Source organism: Nicotiana tabacum, chromosome 15 (assembly GCF_000715075.1).
Source record: "Nicotiana tabacum cultivar K326 chromosome 15, ASM71507v2, whole genome shotgun sequence".
Taxonomy (NCBI): domain Eukaryota; kingdom Viridiplantae; phylum Streptophyta; class Magnoliopsida; order Solanales; family Solanaceae; genus Nicotiana; species Nicotiana tabacum.
The window spans coordinates 94,026,420-94,037,057 of NC_134094.1; positions in this window are offsets into that span (position 1 = coordinate 94,026,420).

The window sequence follows — 10,638 nt, forward strand, 5'->3', positions numbered from 1 at the left end:
CCATGAATCAATTAGAAAAGGCTCAACTTCAACAAGTGCAAAATTCTAAGCAAGTCAACGTCATGGAGGGAGTGAATATGATGGTGAGCAAAAGAAGAACCAAGGGTCCACAAGAACAACATCAAGTGGAGAATTATGTGCAAGAGGATAGTGGTTTTGATCAAGACGATTCTTACAATGAACAAGAAGAGTATGTGAACAACTTTCAAGGGAAACAAAACAACTTCCAAGGCTCAAACCAATAACAATGGTGACCTAAAAACAATCAAGGCAATTGGAATTCTAACAACCAAGGAAATTGAAGTGGTGTAAACAATCAAGAGAATTGGCATATCAACAACAATCAAGAAAATTGGAATGGCAATAATCAAGGAAATTGGGGGGTAATAATCAAGGCGGATGGAATAATAATCAATGCAATCGGGGGTCGGATTTTCAAAGGCCCCCGCTATATCAACAACCGAGCAACCCGTCTCCTTATCTTTCCCATGGGCCATGTTCTTCAAATAATGAGATGGGACATATTGAGAACATGTTAAAGCAAATGATGGAAAATAATGCCGATTCGGATGCCCAACTTGCCTCACACAACACATCGATCCGCAACTTAAAAGTTCAAATGGGACAAATCTCTCGAGCTCTAAATTCTCGTCCTAAAGGGCACTACCAAGTGACACGGTGGTAAACCCAAAGGGTGAAAACAATGGGGGGCATGCCATGGCCGTTACTACAAGAAGTGGAAGAGGTGGGAATGCACCCACCTCAAGTCAAAAGCAACTTGTTGATGATGAATAAGTGGTACAAGAAGAAGAGGTCCCGAACAATGTGGTGCATCAAATGATAAAGTTCGGATTGATATTAATGATAGTGTGGAAGAGACTCAAGAGGAGGTGAACCCGTCTAGGGATCACATTATTGACATACTGGAGCCGGTAGTGCAAAAGGCTAAGGAACCATTTCCTAAGCCTCCACCTCCATACCCTCAAGGACTTGCCAAACAAAATGGCGAGAATCAGTTTAAAAAGTTCATTCAAATGATGAAGAGTCTCAATCATTGTGCCATTATTTGAAACTTTGGAACAAATACCTGGTTATGCAAAGTTTATGAAGGATCTCGTGATGAAGAAGTGGTCAATGAATTTTGAAACTATCAAAGTCACTCATTAAATAGTGCATTCAATGGCTACTAAGTTGGAGGATCCTAGTGCTTTCACGATTCCTTGTACAATTGGAAGCACCGAGTTTGCTAAAGCTCTTTGTGATCTTGGGGCAAGTATCAATTTGATGCCCTATTTGGTTTTCAAGACATTGGGAATTGGGCAACCAAGACCCACCTCTATGAGATTACAAATGGCTGATCGTAGTATGAAGAGACCTTTGGGAGTGATTGAGGATGTTTTGGTTCGTGTTGATAAATTCATTCTTCTAGCGGATTTTGTCATTCTAGATTGTGAAGTCGATTATGAGGTGTCGATTATTCTTGGAAAATCTTTCCTTGCTACGGGGAAGGCTCTTTGTGATGTTGAATCCGGAGAACTCACCTTACAGATGGGTGATGAACAAGTGGTTTTCCATGTGTGTAAGTCCATGCGACAATCAAATAGCAACGAGGTGTATTCTTTTGTGGACTTGGTGACCGATGTTATTATTGATGATACAAGTGCCACAATCAATGTTGGTGATATGTTGGAGGTCGTCTTGCTCAACTTTGATGATGACGAGATGGATGGCTTCATGGAATATGTGAACACTTTACAAGGAATAGGGTCGTACAATTATTCACCTCGAAAACTATCTTTGGATCTTAAAAATAGGACAACTCTTCCTACAAAGCCTTCCATTGAAGAGCCTCCTACCTTGGAGTTGAAGCCATTGCCTCCACATCTTCAGTATGAATTTATTGGCCCTTGTTCTAGTTTACCGATTATTCTTTCCTCTTATCTGACTAATGTGCAGGTAGATTCTACATTGGCGGTGCTATAAAATAGAAAGAAGGCTATTGGGTGGACATTGGAGAATGTTCGGGGGATAAGCCCCGCATTTTGCATGCATAAGATCAACTTGGAGGAAGGCGCTAAACCATCTATTGAACATCAAAGGAGACTCAATGAGGCTAAGAAAGAAGTTGTAAAAAGGAAATTATCAAGTGGTTGGATGCCTGGGTTGTTTAGCCCATTTCTGATAGTTCATGGACTTGTCCGGTTCAATGTGACCCGAAGAAGAGGCATGACAGTGATCACTAATGACAAGAATGAGTTGATTACTACAAGAACGGTGACCGATTGGAGAGTGTGTATGGACTATCGCAAGCTCAACAAAGTCACAAGGAAGAATCATTTCCCACTTCCGTTCTTAGATCAAATGCTTGAAAGATTGGCCAGTCGTGCTTTCTATTGCTTTCTTGATGGGTATTCGGGCTATAACTAAATTCTTATTGCTCCGGAGGATCAAAAGAAAATAACATTTACATGTCCCTATGGTACTTTCGCCTTCAAGCAGATGCCATTTGGTTTGTGCAATGCACCGACGACTTTTCAAAGGTGTATGATGTCTATCTTCACAGACATAGTGGAGGACTACCTTGAAGTTTTCATGGATGACTTCTTGGTGGTTGGAAATTTTTTTGATGATTGTCTTGCAAATCTAGATAAAGTGCTGGCAAGATGTGAAGACACAAATTTGGTGCTCAATTGAGAGAAGTGTCATTTCATGGTCGAGGAAGGCATTGTCCTTGGCCACAAAATATCAAAGAATGGAATTTAAGTTGACAAGGCAATGATTGAGGTGATTTATAAACTTCCACCTCCAACTTCGGTGAAGGGTGTGCAGAGTTTCTTAGGCCATGCGGGGTTTTACCGGCGTTTCATCAAAGATTTCTCTAAGGTGGTGAACCCGTTGTGCAAACTTCTTGAGAAGGATGCTAAGTTCAACTTCGATGATAATTGCATGAGAGATTTTAAATTGTTAAAGTTCAAGTTGACAATTACTCCCATCATCACCGCTCCAAATTGGAGTGTCCCTTTTGAACTCATGTGTGATGCAAGTGACGTAGCGGTTGTAGCTGTTTTGGGGTAACACATCAACAAGTTTTTTCACCCAGTCTACTATGCTAGTAAGACCATGAATAGTGACCAAGTCAACTTTACCGTTACGGAGAAAGAGCTCCTTGCCACTGTGTTTGCAAATGAGAAGTCCTGCCCGTACTTGATGGGTGCAAAAGTTATTGTCCACACGGATGATGCTGTGCTTTATTATCTTATGAGCAAGAAAGATTCCAAAGCTCGGTTGATGAGATGGGTTCTTTTGTTTCAAGAGTTTGATATTGACATTCAAGATAGAAAAGGGAGTGAAAATCAAGTGGCGGACCACTTGTCTCATTTGGAGGAGGAGGAAGGCCGCATGATGGCCTTGAAATCAATGACTCCTTCCCCGATGAGCAACTCTTGGCTATTTCAATGAAAGAGGTGCCATGGTTCGCGGATCTAGCAAATTTTCTTGTGTTTGGTATCATCCTGGATGAGTTCTCTTCAAACCAAAGGAAGAAGCTCAAACGGGATTGTCAAGATTATTATTGGGATGAACCATACCTTTTCCGAATTTGTACGGATAGGGTGATTAGAAGATGTGTACCGGAAGAAGAGCAATGTGAAATTCTTGGGGCTTGTCATTCTTCGCCATATGGTGGTCATCATAGTGGAGCGAGAACGGCAACCAAAGTACTTAGTTGTGGTTTCTATTGGCCCACTCTTTACAAGGATTCTAGTAATTTAGTGAAAAGATGTGATGAATGTCAAAGGGCCGGTGGAATCTCAAAGAAAAATAAAATTCCCCTCACCACTATTTTGGAGATTGATATTTTTGATGTGTGGGGTATTGACATCATGGGTCCTTTTGTGAGTTCTTGTGGAAACACCTACATCTTGGTCGCGGTGGATTATGTGTCCAAATGGGTGGAGGTCGTTGATTACCCAAAAATGAAGCAAAAAGTGTGGTGGCGTTCTTGAAGAAGAATATTTTCACAAGGTTTGGTACTACGTGGGCTATTATAAGCGATGGGGGGTCACATTTTTGCAACAAGGCTTTCGACGCTTTACTTATCAAGTATGGTGTTACTCATAAAGTCACAACTCCTTATCATCCACAAGCTAGCGGTCAAGTGGAAGCCTCTAACCGGGGGATAAAGAGTATTTTATCCAAAACAGTGAATGCTAACCGGGTGGATTGGTCCAAGAAGCTTGATAATACATTATGGGCTTATTAGACGGCATACAAAACACCTATCGGAATGTCGTCATATCGGTTGGTGTTTGGAAAAGCTTGTCATCTTCTGGTGGAACTTGAGCACAAGGCTATGTGGGCTCTAAAGAAGTTGAATCTTGATTGGGATGTAGCCGCTAACTTGAGGGTTGCACATTTGAATGAATTAGATGAATTGCGGTACCATGCCTACACAAGTTCATCCTTGTACAAAGAAAAGATGAAATATCTTCATAAAAAATACATTTGGAACAAAGAGTTCAAGGTGGGCGATCTCGTATTGTTGTTCAACTCAAGGTTGAGGATGTTTCCCGGAAAGCTAAAGTCTAAATGGAGTGGTCCCTTTGAAATTGTGGGTGTGACACCTTTTGGTGTATTGGACTTGAATAACAAAAACAATGAAGTATTCAGAGTCAATGGTCACCGAGTGAAGCATTATTTGGAAAGATTTGGAGATGGCCAAGTCATGGCGGTCATCCATTTCAATTGATCGTATTTTGCGTCGTGCCGCGATATTAAATCAAGCGCTTCTTGGGAGGCAACCCATCTTTCTTTTCCTTTTGTCTATTTTGCTTTTGTAGTTAGGTGTTATTTTTGTGCTAACTTGATTTGAAGTGTGCTACAGGGCTGAGTGTGACTTATAGGAACTGTGGACAAAAATGAGGCTAAGTATTTAAAGAAGTGCGGACCGCAGTTGATTTGTACGGACCGCACAATTTGGAGTCATGTAGAAAAAGAGCATTGTGGCCGCATAATTACCTTGTGGACCGTACAAATGGAGGATTCAAAATGCAAACTCTCTAAAGTTAGTTTGTCAGAGAAAAGGTCAATGTGCGACCGCAAGAGGAAATCTGCGGCCGCAATAAGAAATCTACGGCCGCACGTAAAATTTTGCAAACGGCAGATGAAGCACCAAAAATGAAGCCCCGTGTAACAGAGTGCGGACCGCACATTAAATTGTGTGGCCTCACTCACCCCTCTTTCCCTTAGAAAACCAAGTAGTATAAATAGAGGGTTAAGGGGAACTGTTACGTTTTTTTTCCTCTCTGAGCACAAACACAGTACTCTCTTGAAATTTCTTGGTGAATCTGTCTGTACACACATATAACATCTTTGATCAGTACTCTTCACACTCATTCATTTGGTATGTTTCAATTTCTTGTTAATCGTTTCCTTTAATTTGTAGAGTTTTAGTCATTTTTAGGCCATTTGTCAATAGAATTCAATTGTGCATTCATGTGGGGGTAAATATGTAGTGGGTTAACTAGTACATGTTCTATGGGGACTGGGTCAATGTATTTTCATGCATTTATGTTGTTACCATGTCAAAATTTGCACAAGAATTGCAAAACCTAGATAGAAATACTAGATTGTTCATGTCTTTTTGAATTTTGCGGCCACGGGTTTAATTATGCAGTCCGTAGAAAGTGATGTAGGGTTTCATTGGTGAAGAAGGGATCTGCAACTGCAAGAAAATTGTACGGACCGCAGAATTCCCATTGCGGCCACAGAACAGCCCTTTCACTGTCATCAGAGAGTCTACACTTTGTGACTCCAATGTGCGGCCGCATGTTTAATTGTGCAGACCGCAGAAATCATGTTGCGATCGCATATCAACCAATTATCTGTCATCAGAGAGTTGGCATATTTTGGGTTTCTGAGATGCGGCCGCAAGTGAAATTTTGCGGACCGCACTTCACTTTTACGGCCGCAAAGCTTAATTGTGAGGTCCGCAAAGCCTCATCTACGGCCACAAGAAAATTGTGCGGACCGCAGATCCTTACCATGCAAGCATATTGTATCTGTGAACCTCACTGTGTTTTGTGGTGTATTCTTGCATATCTCCTGTGTATGCCTGAACATTGAATTGCAACTAACAACTGTCTTTGCTTGATACAGACAATGGTTCGATCTAGAGGCAGAGGCGACACTTCCAAAGGGAGGGGTGAACCTTCTCGGGGACGAGGAAAAAGAGCTTTACCTCTTGCCCAACAGAAGGAAATCAGAAAAAGACAACAACAGGGAGAGGGATAGGTGTAGATCTCTCCAAGATAAGTTCATACGCTCCGTCTAGGGACGTATTAGAGGGCAACTCAGCCTCTATTCAGGAAGAACTGGCAGTACAGTCCAGGTCGCCAAGGAGATTTCAACTTAGGGACGAGCCGTCCTCATCCCACAATACTTCTGAGGGATCAGAAACTGCTAGTCAGGATTTTGAGCCTTCAGTAGCACCAGTCCCTATGACATATGATACACTCATTCAGGAGATACCCGATGATGGTAAAAGAGGAGATGCCATAACTGCTGGGATTGAAAGAACAAAGAAGAAAGAGGTTTGGGAGGACCGATTCGTCAGCCTAGCAGCTTTTACTAGTTTTCGCACATGGTGGCCAGCGAGGTCGCTAACACTTGAGCGACAGTTCTTACTGGCAGATTTAGAAAGGTACAACCCGGTTGTGCTGAGGCAATTTAGAGAACACAAATAGTGTATGTGGTTTACCCAGAGTGTGGTGGATGCTAAAGAATATCTTTTCCGGAAATTCGACGCCAATGTGGCGCATATCAAAAATGGGACAAAGGTGAAAAAAGTGCAAAACCTCAAAGTGCAATTTGATCAGCACACACTGAACACATACTTGGGCTTTGATGATGTCGAGCCAAAAGAATACTTGGAAAAGTGTGCACTTGGGGATGCAGTTCGTCCGTGGTTAGCGGAGAATCTAGCTGCACCAGGACAACCACCACTATGGATCACCGCTAGGGTTCCTATCCAAAGGAGCACACTAAGCTTCAAAGCAAAAGGGTGGCAATCATTTGTCTCTAGCAGACTGGACCCGATTCAAAATGAGACTCACTTGTTGATTCCCCGGGCAGTCTTAGTTGCCTCTATTATGGTCGGGTACCCTATCAATATGGGTGCCGTGATGTCGGCCAATATCTTAGTGATCGTCCGATAGGATGACTCTTCCTGTCTGTACCCCAACACCATTACAGAGTATCTTATGGATGCGGGGGTGGAACTAAGGGATTTTGATACAAAGGTGAAGCTGAAGAAGCCTTTCTCATGGTACTCACTTATGGATGCGAACAACCCAAAGGGAAAAGGTCAGCCGTCTACCACCACAGGACAGTCTGATGAGCCAGTTGTGGTAGTTGTGGTAGTTGTGGAAGCAGTTGATGTTCCATCCACTATGACCGAGCCTTCCTCTAGTGCTGCAGCTATGCCTCCACCATCATCTTCAGTCCCTACTACAGTTTTTGCCACAGCTTCCACCTCGGATTTGAAGCCAGTGCCCATGCCTACTGCCCAACTTTCTGCGCTGCGAGTCTCACAGACATTGGAGAGCCTCAACAACTGGATGCAGACAACAACTGCAAAAATGTCTGACTTATCCAGTACTGTTGCTGCATAGTCTACTGTTCAGGAACCTCAGTTTCCCCCGACAGTTGAGGAGACATTGAAGAAGATACTAGAGAACCAGAACACCATCATAGCTACCTTGGTACAACATGGGTCAGTGATCGAAGAGCTGGGAAAAGAAGTAAAGAAGATGAGAAAGTCCCAGGCCAGCAAAAAGTCAGTGGACAAGCTCTGAAGATAGGTGACCAAGCTTGTTGCAGCCGGAGATATCCTGTTTAACATGTTGGTTGACCCACACCCTTCAGGCCCAGATCCTGCAGCACCATCAACACCGGTGGCACCAGCTGGCCAGTTTGAGGAGCCAGACCTTGCTGCCGACACTACTGAGGTAGTGCGTCAGATGTTCACCAACTCAGTCACACCCAAAGTTGAGAATGATGAGATTCAGTTGGATGAGACTGAGGGAGGTGACATTGTTGGGGATACATAGATATCCAAGGAGCCATAGGGAGTTTTCTTCACTATGTTCCCTCTTTTACTCTTATTTTGTTAAGCATTGGGGATAATGCTTATCTTTATTCGGGGGGTGAAGTTTATTGATCATATTTGGTACATTCTGAGACATTTGGCCTGTAATAACTTGATATTATTTTCTTCTTCTTTCTTATTATATATATATTCTCTCTTTTTCTCTCATTATGTGTATTCAGTAGTTTTTGTTTATTAGCTTCTTTATTTTTGTTCCTTTGTTAGTCTTAGTTTGATTTAGTAGCTTCTTTGTTTGATTTAGTAACTTCTTTTTATGTTCTAGTGGATAATACGCCTTTGATTTTCTTAATGCCATGGTTCATTCCAAAGGTGGTTATGGTGTGAACCGGGTGACTCGTCCCAACGATGGATGGCGCAACAACCTTCTTAAGGGAATGAGTCCGTTTTTGGTGTTTAGGTAATAATAGTAGTAGTAATGAATAAAAAGACTTAATTAAGTCATGCTCGAAGAGTCAAACATTCTTCAATTGGTACCAACACACTTAACTACATGCTTATGGTTAGAAACAAGGTTTTTGAAAGAAATAGCTCTAATTAGTGACTTTGTGACTCTTGTATTGACTTTGGCAACCATCAACAATAACAACAAACCCAGTATGTTCCCAACAGGTGGGGTCTCGGGTGACTTTGGCAACCGTCGAGTGGTTTAATTGAATGATAGTGACTTTCAATCTTGAATGTGGTCGTTGTGGACCCTCGACTCTATCCTCTTTAACAATATAGTTGTGTGAGGGGTGAGATACTTTGTTGCTAGTCCAAGTACCCGTGTGAAAGGTCTAGAACATGCCTTGAATGTATTTTAAGGTGAAATCTTAAGTTTCGCTTCGCTTGAGAAGTGATTGTAGGCTTTCCTTGGCTCGTTTGAGTTTTCTATTGCCTAACAATGTTGTTACCCTAGTCAATCCCTTTGATCCTCGAGCCTTTCTCATTTGATAACCATGTTACAAGCCTTTACCCGTTTTGCTATGACCATCTCTTGGAACCCGAGCTTTTCTTAACACTCTTGTGAAACAAATGTCTAAAACGTAAGTTTGGGGGAGAGACGAGGAACTTGAAAAAGGTATCAAGACACAAAAAAGTGAATAAGTGGAAGAGATGAAGGGATTCAAAGATAAGTAATGATCCCAAATATGGAGAAATCAAAGAGGGAGAAAATGAATGTAATGATCAAGAAAGAGTGATGTTAAATCTCTCTAGTCCCCCAAGGAAAAGAAAGTGCCTCAAAGAATTGGCAAAGTGTGAGCCGAGAAATAAAAAATGGAGTGCTTAAGGAAATGTGTAACCACTCACTCATACTATATCCAACCCCAATCCAAAAGCCTTCATTACATACCGAAAGATGTCCTACTTGATTTCATTCCGAGTGAGACATTAGTGGCGATCTACATGAAGGGCAAGCCTATGGTACTTAAAGTCATACTTACGACATTCTCTTGAGAGAGATGAGTGAACCTTTCATAAATGTTTGGATTGAGTGCTAAATTTCTTAAGTGAGCCACACAAATGGAAAGTAGAGGAGGAAGAGTTTGGAGTCTACTATGACCTACATGATAGAGCAAGAGTCCTTGATGAGCAAAGTCAATTCTTGAAGCTCAACTGTCACATTAGAACTATATGTACATAAATGTTTAACTTGTCGCCTTGTTGATAATACATGAGTAGTGTGGGTAATTGTTGGTCCTAACTGATGTGTGGATGGCTCACCTTTGACTCGCTGAAATGACCCTTAACTTTTTGAGGTGGGAACTAATTTATTTGCTTGAGAACAAGCAAAGACTTAAGTTTGGGGGAGTTGATAAGTGGGGATTTTGACAGCTTATTAGCACCTTTTAGCTTTAGTTTAGTCTAAAAGTATTGAATTGTATTCTCGAAACTAATGAAATTATGCAAAAATTGCAGGAATGCTGGAAGTTGGTCTCCCAAGATAAAATCCGACTAAAAAAGGAGTAGTCCGAAGCACAAGGCAATAAAGGGCGCAGAAGCAAAAATGTGTTGTCCGCAGAAGGAATTCTGCGGCCGCAGAAGAAATTACGAACCGCAGAATTCCATCTGCGGCCGCAAATAAAGAGGAAAAATCTAGCAGACATTTGCACAAAGTGCAAACCGCACATGAATTGTGCAGCCGCAAAGCTGGGCTAAGAGTCTAAGATCAGAGAGTATGCAAAAGACCAAGTCTAGGAGCTTCTGTGAATTGCGGACCGCACAAGATTTGTGCGGCCGCAGAAGAGTGCCTTGCGGCCGTTGTCCTAATTGTGCGGACTACAGAAGTGTTGCCTCGCGGCCGATGTCTAGAAATGTGCTGCCGCAGAACTCCAGTTCCTGCCAGATGAAGAAATCTATGAACCGCACATGGAATTGTGCGACCGCAGAACCTCCCGAGGGGCATTTTTGTCCGAGATTTTAGCCTTATATAAATAGACGAGTTTCACAAAATTAGGTCAAGTTTGAACATATAAAGTTGTTGTATCCAT